Here is an 8,086-nt window from a genome sequence, read left to right on the forward strand (position 1 = left end):
CCCCAGTGCCCACCCAGGCTCCACCCTCTGACCTGCGCCCCAGTGCCTACTCAGGGCACCAGCCTCTCACCTGCTCCCTATAGTCCCAATTCCCTCTGCCCTATGCCTGAAGCCCTGCTCCTGTCCCCAGCTTCCCTGCTGCCTAGGGCTGGAAGCCCTTGATGGGTTGGCACCTGGGCCCCCCTGGGCTCCAACCTGTTCTCAAATGGAGCCTCACAGACATGAGAGGACTGGCTTTAGGTGACAGCACTGATGGATTGAAACTCAGGTCCCTCTGGCCCCAGAGTTTGAGCTGCCTCCACATCCTGGAGCCTCCTCCCTCTAAGTACTCCCAGGGTGGGGCCACCAGGCAGTGGTGTGGTGACTGGACTGGCCTCTGTGAGCAGGTGCAGGGGCAAGAGCAAAACCCCACTGGGTCTGGAACACACACACCCACTCCTGACTCCACCAACCTCTTGGAGCCTCGACCTTTTTCTCCATAAAGCTCAGCCCTCCTCCTGCCTGCATCAGCAGGCCTCACATGATGTGGATGGGAAGGCTCTCTGAGACCCATAAAGGGTAGATGTCTAAGCATGCCTGAGGCCAGCAGTGCCATCTCCAGGGGCAGCCACACCAGCCCTCTCTCTGCCATAACTACCACCACCGCCACCATCACCACTACCAGCATCACCACCACTACCACCAGCATCATCATCACCATCACACTACCATCACCAGCATCACCAACAACATCATCATCATCATCACCACCATCACCACTACCACCAACATCATCACCATCATCACCACTACCATCACCACCACCAACATCATCATCTTCACCATCATCACCACCATCACCATCACCACAAACAACATCATCTTCACCATCATCACCATCACACCACCATCACCACCATCACCACCAACATCATCACCACCATCACACCACCATCATCACCATCACCACCACCACCATCTTCACCATCATCACCACCATCACCACCATCACCACCAACATCAACATCACCACCATCACCACTACCATCACCACTACCACCACCATCATCTTCACCATCATCACCACCATCACACCGCCATCACCACCATCACCACCACCACCATCACCACCACCACCATCATCATCATCACCACCATCACCACCACCAACATCATCATCATCACCATCATCACCACCATCACCACCATTACCACCACCACCATCATCATCATCACCACCATCACCACCATCACCACCACCACCAACATCACCATCATCACCACCATCACCACCACCACCATCACAGCATCACAGAGCCTCTGAGTCTGACTCTGGGCCAGGCAATGAGCAAAGGGCTTTCTATGCATCATTTATGTCAATTTCTACCACAGCCCCCTAAGGTACAAACCATCCTTATTTCCACTTTATGGAGAAAGAAACGGGCCCAGAGAAGTCCAGCGGTGCCCATCATCACTCAGCTCGTATAGGGCAGATTCAAGGTCCCAGTTCAGGCCTGCCACTCCCGAGGCTAAGCACCTAACCTTCACAGACACCACCCTGGGACAGACCAGACCTTCCCTCCCAAGCTCAGTCCCCAGACAGTGCCGATAGAGCTGCTGGTACAGCCAAGACCCCCAGTGTGGACAAAGACCCTCCAAGTCTGTGGGGAAATCTGCCTCCCAGAATCTTCCAGAGCCCTTGGAGCATGGTGTGGAGAGGCCTTGTGTCTGCAGAGCTCAGAGCCCTGGTGGAGAAAGACCTGAGGCCTCTCCTGGTCGCCCCAGGCCCTGTGTGAGAATGTGTGTGTGTGTGTGTGTGTGTGCACACGCGCATGCATGCACACACACATATGCATACATGTGTGTATATGTATTCTGTGTATTCCCCAGCACACATAAGCAGATAACTTGTTTATTCCTTTACCAACAACCACACGTCAGCTAACGTCGCAACTAGGAGAATAAGCAACAAATTCATTCTGGAAAGAGTAGAATCTAGGAATCTCAGAATCAGAGTATCTTAGAATCACCCAGAACCTTAGAGGCCCAACATATTAGCTACAATAACCTCAGACTCTATAGCGTGACATTTCAGGGCACAGGCTAGAGTCCAGCTCTGACACCACTCCGCCCCGGCACCCCACTCAGCCCGGCGGTGGCCCGTGGTGAGGACGAGACTGTGCCGGACTGCCGTGAGGATGGAGTGGGGTGACACCCATGAGCACCCGGCTGCACCACCAGACACTGGGCCAGCGCACAGCAGGCCTGTGACGGTCTCCTGTGCCTGTGAGTGCCGTTGGCTGCGGAATCCCAGAATCCCAGAATCCCACAACTTCGGACACCAGAGACAGAGGCCTGGTTTTCGACTCGAATGGGCCCCAGATCTCCACACGGGGAGTCTCTGAAAAGAATGGGATCCCCAAAGGGGCGTGGTTGGTCACCACATGCTCATCAGCACAAAGATCACACACTCACACGCATACTCACGCTCACACACCCCCATCCAGCCACACAAACACACTCACACACTCACAGATGTACACAACCGAGCATGTACGCTCACACTCAGACACACACACACACACACACACACAGTGTTTGCTCACACAGACCCAAACACGCACCTCACACACTCATCATATTTACACAGACACACACTCACACACACACAACGCCAATGCACAGCCTGCATCTGCTGGCCTGTAGAAAAGTCTTTGCGAGGCTGCGGGAAACGTGCCTCCCAGAATCCTCCAGCCAGCATCCCAGAGGCTCTGGAACCCTCTGTCTGCTCCCTCTTCCGCATGACAGCCCTGCAGATGCATGACAACAGCCCGCCCACCCCGGAGCTTCATCTGCCCCGGGCCTCTTGTCACCAGCTCCCTCAACCACTCCTTGGGTGACATTTCCAGATCATCTACTCCTTGGGACCTGTCCACAGTCAGACTCAAGTTTGCCTATATTCCCCTGCAAGGGCAGGACCAGACTAGCACCGAATAATCCAGAGTAAAGCAGAGAGGTCACCTAATTCTGCAGTGGGGTCATCTCTTGATGCCACCTGGGAGCCCCAGAGCCTGGGTGGCAACCCAATCAGACTGCAGCATCTAGGGTGCATGTGGTCCACTGGTGCCCTCAGATCCTCTTCAGAGAAACTGCAGCCAAGGCAAGTCTCCTCTAGCCTAAAGATGAATGGCTTAAGGATGGCCCCAAATGCATGACCTGATGCAAAACTTGCTGTGGTCTGCCCGGCCGAGCCTGCTACACGACGCAGTCATCTTGGTCCTGTCACCAAAATCAACAGCCAGCCCTCCCAGCCTTGCAGTGTTCAATGAAGTGGATCAGAACCCCTTCCCATGATGGCTACCAAGAGTCATAGCCAACATTATTAGTTGAGAACTTACTGTGGGCCAGGGCCTTCATTACAATCCAGAGAAGCAGGTGTTTTTACTCTCTCCACTTTACAGGTAAGGAAACTGAGGCACAGAGAGCCTAAGGGATTTTCCCAGGGTCGAGGGCTACTTAGTGAAATCCACGTGACCAGTTAAAGAGTCATCCAGACTGCGCGGTGGACAGGACACTGCAGCACGCCCACCCCCACCCCCACCCCCACCCCGGTACCTGCCCACACACCTGTCATTACACATTGTCACTGTTTGCCAGCTCTCAGCCTTATGACTAGTGCCAGCCAGCGACACTGTATTTGAATCTCCATCAGTGTGTTTGAACATTTCCCAGCAGGCGACTCTGATGATCATTTTTTACTCATTCCGCGGTAATGAGGGCCTTGGGTCTTACTTCAGCGGAAAAAATGAGAGTGAATGTGGTCCCTGGAGGGAGGGAGGTTGTTCTAGAAGGAAGAGCACTGGGTCAGGAGCCTCAGGGCCCAGGTTCGGGTCCCAGCGCCACACTCACCCCACCACCCAGCCTCACCAAGCTTCATGTCCTCTTGTATAAAAGGCAGAACGGGACTCCTTCGCTACCTCACTAAAGGGATAGCAAACAGGGGGAAAAGAACTGGAAAGTACCTTCATGAAAGAAAAACAGCTTCGGTTCACTGCACCAGGCCCCATGCTAGGCGCTGCAGAGACACATCTAAGCCTCACAAAAATCCTTTAAGGTGAAAGGTATTGTCCCACTTGTGCAAGAAGCTGATTCCCCCTGTGATGCTAAGTGCCCTCCCTCTCTGGGCCATGCCCATGATCCTGAATGTTCTCATATTTCCCCCCCTCCCCCCCCTCCCCAGGACAAGAGCTGAGTGGTCCAGGGAGAAGGCCTAAGTCCCTGGACCAACAGAGACCTGCCTGGGGCCCTCACAGCTCATCAGGGCCAGAGTCAGTGATGAGGAGAGAGAAAAGCCTGACATTCTTCTCAAAATGCATCATCAGTGAGACCACCGTGGCCAGAGTCCAGAAAGATGGGGAACTGGCAGAGGCAGGGCCTCTGAGCTGAAGGGAGAAGGTCTGTGAGGCAGGGCCAGGTCTGTGCTGACTTCCAGCCCCAGAAGACCATGGCCTCCATCCTGGAGAAACCACTTCCCTCATCCTCTCCTGCTCAACGAGCCCCCCCCCCCCAAGCCCCTCACACTTGTTCAAGGACATCCAAACACCTGGTGATTTCAAACCCTCCCCAGTCTGCACCACCTACATACCAAGCAGAGCCCCCGTTCTCCCCAGCAAGGGCACAGGAGAAAACCAGGCCCTGTAGCCATCTGCCCACACAGCAGCCGGCAGAGGGGAGCCCCGGGCTCCCTCTCCGGGCACAAAAGCTCCAATAGGGCAGAATTGGTCTGCTCCCTTTTGTTCGCTTCCGTGTCCCCCCAGTAACCAGAACGGGGGCTTGGCACATAGTAGGTGCTTAATAAATCTAAGAGAGAGACAAGGAAATCAGATGTGTTTTCTTCCTTCCTTAGGCTGGCAGCCATGAGGGGGAGAGACTCAGCCCACATCTTCCTGGACCTCAGGATCCATAGGCCCCCAGACCTACAGACCCATGGATCCCAACATCCACGCATCCATCGATCCGCAGACACATATGCCCGCAGATCTATAGATCCTCAGACCCATGGGCCTGCAGACCCACAGACCCCCACACGCACAGTTCCAGAGAACCACAGACCGTGGATCGCGGAGCTCGGACACACCGCACGCACCCCCATAGCTCCCTCCACTGTGGGCACGAGGGCTGAGGGCACAAGGCAAGAGCAGGCGCTGGGAACGTGTTTGAGGAAAGCGTTCTGCAGAAAAGAACTGGAGGAAGGGAAAGGGTCAGAATGGAGCAGCGGGGAAGGAAGGACGAGGAAGAAAGCTGGGAGGAGGAAAAGGGATGAAGAGGAGGGAAGGAGGACCCTGCTCTCCCTGCAGCCTGGTGGGGGCTCCCTGGACCTCCCCCAGCCTGGCATCCCATCTTTCCAGACGGAGTGTTTGAGCACCCTGAGCCGGGGGCTGGGCAACTGAGAGAAGAAGCGGGCGGAGGGGGAGACAGCCGGGAATCCAGGAGCCCCACAAGAGCCGGCTTTGTTACCTTGGAAAGCACTCAGAAGCTGCCTGGGGGCGGGAGCTCTTCCAGGGTGGGGGAGAACCGAGTGGTGTCTAGAAACAGACTTTCCTGGGAGGGCTGAGGCCCAGGGGAGTCCCACCTGGGGTGCGGGGTGTGGGTGGTCGAGCTGGCAGTGGAGGGGGCATGATGAAAGGGACTGGGAGAGTCACAGGGGGCGAAGCTCTGAGCTCGGTGTGGATCCGGGTCCAGGACACGGAGGTGCTGCAATCACCCCAGTCCCTAAAACTGCTCCCAGCTCGGCTGCGGGCTCTCCGGAGGAGTCTGTCTGGAGCCGGTGACAGAGGGTGAGAGGGCAGCCGTTCTCGTTCTAGTTCTCACAGCCACCTCTGCACCCACCTCCCCACCCAAGGTCAAGGGGAGTCAGGGCCCAGGCACTCAGGAACCGCTGCTTGGTGCCCTCTGGTGGACCTAGAAGATGCCCTCTCAGAAGCACCTGGAATGGGGGTGGGGGGAGGAGCCAGGAGGGGCCTTCTGCCAAGCCGGCAGCCTCTCCCCAGAGCTGCCCCTCAGGGTGCCCCAGGGCAGGCCCGGGCTGCTCTGAGCAGCCAGGAAGAGAGTGCAGAGACTCGGTGTGGTGCCCGGGCCCTCCCCGGTGTGTGCGCCTGGGGCTAGTGAATTTGGTGCCAGACTGGCTCAGCACCACCCCCCAGGATGTGCTCCTCCCTCTTCCTCTTCCTCCCCCGACTGCAGCCTCAGAATTGGTCCCCACTCTGTGTCGCCCTACCCTGTCACCCACTGGCATCCCCTCCCTCTGGCTCAGCCTTGATGGCTAGACTCCCCACCCTGTCCCCAGCCCAGCCCAGGTCCTAGAGTCTGAACAAAAAGTTTATCCAGAAGGGTGGACAAGAGTTTCCAAAGCCAGTCCTTGGGGCCGAGGGGAAATATTGATCCAAGAGGTGACCTGACATTGTGGTCAGGGCCTGAGGTTCGCAGCCTCGGGAAGCAGGCCTGAACTCCTCAGCCAGACCCTTTCCCACGGGCCCAGCCCAGGGACCCACCTCCGTATCGGCACTGCATCCCAGGTCCTGGGTGGTGCCAGTATCTGCTGGGTGAATCCTCAGGGCGGTGAGAGACAGAGGGACAGACTGGCTTCCTGCTCAGGCCAACCTGAGCACTCCAGCCCTAGGGCATTCCTCACATGGCGTGCCAGACCCCATCACACCATAAAGGCACAGACGCAAGCAAGCTCGCGCTCTCTCTCTCTCTCTCTCTCTCTCTCTCTCTCTCACACACACACACACACAGACACACACACACACCTGGACCCAGAGCACAGACTCGCACAGCCAGAATATAGCTCAGGGGTCTCCCCACACACCAGGCTCATCCCTGGCTTGGAGCCCGCAGGACCCCGGAAAGGAGGGGAAAGGCACAAGCAGAGGGACTGACTGAAGCCTCAGCCTGGGCCCATCCAAAAACCCCCTCCCACAGGCATCTTGCCCCCCAAGAGGCCTTCCCACCCCCCGCCAAGGCCTCTTATCTCTCCATGCCCCCCCACACACATCACTCAGCAGACAATTAAAACCCAATCATCATAAACACTCATTATATAACCAGCCCCAACCTGCTGAGGATTCCTTCTACCCCCTAGAGTCCCAGCTCCAGCCCCTGGCCTGGCTTCATGAAACGAAGCCTTGCATACCCTCGGGGTGCTGGCCCAGGAGGGGGCCCACTACCACCTCTGCCTCCAGGAAAGTTAACGCTGCTGCCTGGGATTCCCCCATTCAATCCCCCCACTGCTGCTCTCCGTCTCTGCCAATTCTCCCAGCTCAGCCCTCTGGACACTGACACCAGCCCCGGTCCAGCTGGCCGCAAAGCCGCAGCAACCGAGGGGCAGCGGGACAGACAGACACAGACCGCCCCCCCCCCACCCCGGCCTGCAGCCTGACTTGTTGAATAAATTTCTGCAGCGCTGGCTCAGCCGGCTTCAGCATTGGCACCGAGAGAACTTTCGTGGCCTTGGAGAAGGGACCGGTCAAAGTTTCCCGTCCTTCCTCCCAAGGCACCTGCCCGAAAGCACGGGTTGGGGGCCGACCTGATGGGCACGCGTGTGTCGGGGGGGGGAACTGGTCCCCAGAAATAAACAAATAAACGCCTCGATAAAGAAAGCACCCGACGCGCTAAGAAATTGGCCTCGGAGCGGAGCCCTCCCTTCCTTCCCCCCAACCCCCACCTACCTTGGCATGGACTTGGCCGGGCAGCAGGGGGTCGTCCGGGTCAGAGACGCGGGAACGCCGCGTGCCCCCGAAGCCAGAAATCGCGGGGGACCCCCGGCCCCGCCAGCCGCTCCCCCCCGCCCCCCCCGCCAATTCAGGATCAGCTGAGCCCCTGGGGCGCGCAGGGCGGCGGGCGGTGGGCGGCGGGCCCTGGGGCCCGGGCCATGGCGGGAGGAGACGGCGGGCGGCGGGAGGGTCGGCGAGGCTGGGGCGGGCGGCGAGAAGCCGGCGGCGCGGACGAGCGGCGGACGGCGCCGGAGTTGGAGCGCGCGGCGGGCGGGCGGGAGCGCGGCGCTCCGGGGCCGGGGCCGGGGCCGGGGGCGCTGCAGGGACCGAGC

General features: G+C 58.3%; 1 protein-coding gene across 1 annotated transcript in view; it reads right to left on the reverse strand.

The window, feature by feature from the left end:
* Window positions 1-7,809, reverse strand: part of CACNA1I (calcium voltage-gated channel subunit alpha1 I) — a 116,314-nt gene extending 108,505 nt beyond the window's left edge. The window contains exon 1 of the mRNA XM_025881969.2: window positions 7,710-7,809. The gene's annotated coding sequence lies outside the window, so the exon portion shown is untranslated. The remainder of the gene's footprint in view (window positions 1-7,709) is intronic.
* Window positions 7,810-8,086: the final 277 nt, after the last annotated feature.

Source organism: Callorhinus ursinus, unplaced genomic scaffold (genome assembly GCF_003265705.2).
Source record: "Callorhinus ursinus isolate GAN/ISIS: 27379988/994484 unplaced genomic scaffold, GSC_fseal_2.0 scaffold48, whole genome shotgun sequence".
In the NCBI taxonomy this organism is placed as follows: Eukaryota; Metazoa; Chordata; class Mammalia; order Carnivora; family Otariidae; genus Callorhinus; species Callorhinus ursinus.